At 32.8% G+C, this 2,481-nt stretch overlaps 1 protein-coding gene across 2 annotated transcripts in view; it reads right to left on the bottom strand.

The window, feature by feature from the left end:
- Positions 1–2,129: 2,129 nt before the first annotated feature.
- Positions 2,130–2,481, bottom strand: part of rgs17 (regulator of G protein signaling 17) — a 27,622-nt gene continuing 27,270 nt past the window's right edge. For both annotated transcript variants that reach the window (XM_056471521.1, XM_056471522.1), the window contains one exon: positions 2,130–2,481. This exon is cut by the window's right edge and continues 1,595 nt beyond it. The gene's annotated coding sequence lies outside the window, so the exon portion shown is untranslated.

Raw genomic sequence — 2,481 nt, 5'->3', positions numbered from 1 at the left:
CTGTCAACCCACAGTAGACACGACACGGATTGATTTCGATCTTAATCGAGTAGCTCGTTTCATCAAGAAGAATTTTTTGTGTGTGTATATATATATATATATATATATATATATATATATATATATATATATATATATATATATAAAATAATATGACATTATGTGACTGAAGAGACTAAGGAATATCAGAAAAGGGCAAATGTAAACCAGGGTTCCACCCATTTTCAGGAAAGCATTCCTCAGTCACCAATTATTCCAATCTGACAATTAAGATATATTTGCATAGGCAATGTGGGATTAGCCCTTAAATAGTGTACGTTTCCTGAATTCTTTGTGAGTATTTTTTAGAAATATGCTGAAAAGAATTCAACAAACAAACAAACAAACAAAAACAACTGCTACTCTTCTTCGTAACTCTCAGTATACCAGCGTAGATCTCAGTTACAGTATTAGGCTTCAAGTAGATCAAAAATAAACATTTAATCTTAACATCTAGATGAGAAAAACTAAGCATAACGAGAGGTAGTGGAAAAAAACGATGAAAACGAGACTCTATTATAATCACACAGCACAGGCTCCACTTCGTTTGCTTAGAACGGGAACCTTTTGGCAAGAAAGATTATTTTTCTAAGTCATACCATGCTGATAAAACCATTATCAACAGCTGTTAGCCATCACCGTGACAGCCGTCAAGTGAAAAAAAAACTCCTGAACTCTCGAAATCATTAGCAGCAAACATGAAGTTGAGGCATTGAGATTAAACAGATAAACACTCTTTAAAGGATGACACTTTCTAAATGTGGACCAAATGTTCTTGTATAATCTGTATTCTAGCTAACAATGAGTGAAAATGTCACAGTTGATGATACTTTAAATGATAACTTTGTCTGGGATGATTTTTGTTTTGTTTGTTTACATTTTTATCATGTTTTTGAAGGGCCGTAACCATCATTGACACTGTAGAGGACAAGTGTCGCCCCAATAAATAAATATGTCCAATCGAATCGTCAAATTTCATCAAAAAATAAATAAAAACACATAAAATCAAAGTTTGTCAATGTGTGATTCTTGTTAACTGTTTGTTGTCTGTTTGACCCATGTAAAGTATATGTAACATGCATACTGCCTATTCTTGGCGAGGACGCTCTTGTAAAAGAGATTTTTAATCTCTATGTATCTTTCCTGGTAAAATAAAGGTTATAATAATTATAATATTAATAATAAATTTGACTTAATTTAAAATAGACTGAGGTAATATTGAAGCAGTTTTACAATTAAAATGGAAAACGGCAGAAATCAACATCCTGTGATGCAAACTGCTCAACTTTTTTCCCCAAAACTTCACCGTTTTGAATTGAAAATGCACATGATTTGTGTAATTCATAAAATAAATGCAATGAGACATAAAATACTCTAAATTTCCATCATATTGAGCATATAAACAAGACTAAAAATGTGCATATTATAAAATACTGACCTACTAGAATTAGAGCTATTTCTGTAAGAAAATGATTGGTCCCCCTTGAATCTTCATGGTTACGGCCATTGTTTTATACTATTTATTTAATATGGTAGCATTTAAGATACCTTTGAGTTTTTAACTTCAGAGGTACGATCAAAATCGAAATGAACATATGGTGATAATAATTGTGAACTTTTTTTTCCAAAAAATCTGACTCCTAAAAAAGATTTTATATACACTGTGTTAACTGTCCATTAGTTTTAGTGACTTCTATGATGTTGGACTTTCTGGAAATATTCATACAGATGCATTACTTGTCAGCGTCTTCTATAAAAATATAAGATATTTTCCACCGTCAAAGATAACTTGATAAATGTCCATGTGTCATGCAGGGTCCTTTTTTATTTTAGAGCAAGACAATTTCGATTTATTGCTCATTTCTTTAATGACATATTTTTTCTTCTGTTAAAACAAACAGGAAAAGTCAATAAATTTGTTTTATAAATGTAGGAAAGCTGAGCTTTCCTTGATGGTTCGCTGCTTCGGTAAGTAAACTGCTAGGTAACACCTATTGGATTCGTAAAAAAACAACATACTGTAAATGAAAGAGCTACTCACATTGGCTGATGCTCAAACACACGTCAAAGAAGGATATCTATGCACTGGGTAAAGTGACAAAGGTCTTCATTTTAATGTGGTAAACCTGCAGAGTGAATGGCACTTAACTCTCAGAGCACCAATAAGAAAACCCAACAACAACACACTTGATCATGATTTACTTAACAAACGTTCATTCATTGGCACAAGAGTTGGGTGGAAGGGGGGGGTGACACTTTTAGGTTGGGTATGGTGACCAAAAAAAACGCCAGTTTAAATGCAATTCACTCTTGAAAGACTCCGCTAAAAGGTGAATGAGTGGTTTAACACACCAGCATTTTTAAATATCATGTTCTCATGCACTGGCTGCTGCGATTGCAATAGCACATAAAATGTCTAGAAAATTGAACAGCAACATTCAA

The sequence above is a fragment of the Danio aesculapii genome, chromosome 13, assembly GCF_903798145.1.
Source record: "Danio aesculapii chromosome 13, fDanAes4.1, whole genome shotgun sequence".
In the NCBI taxonomy this organism is placed as follows: domain Eukaryota; kingdom Metazoa; phylum Chordata; class Actinopteri; order Cypriniformes; family Danionidae; genus Danio; species Danio aesculapii.
The sequence above is the reverse complement of the archived record's forward strand: the minus strand, read 5'-3'. Positions and strand labels throughout refer to the sequence as shown.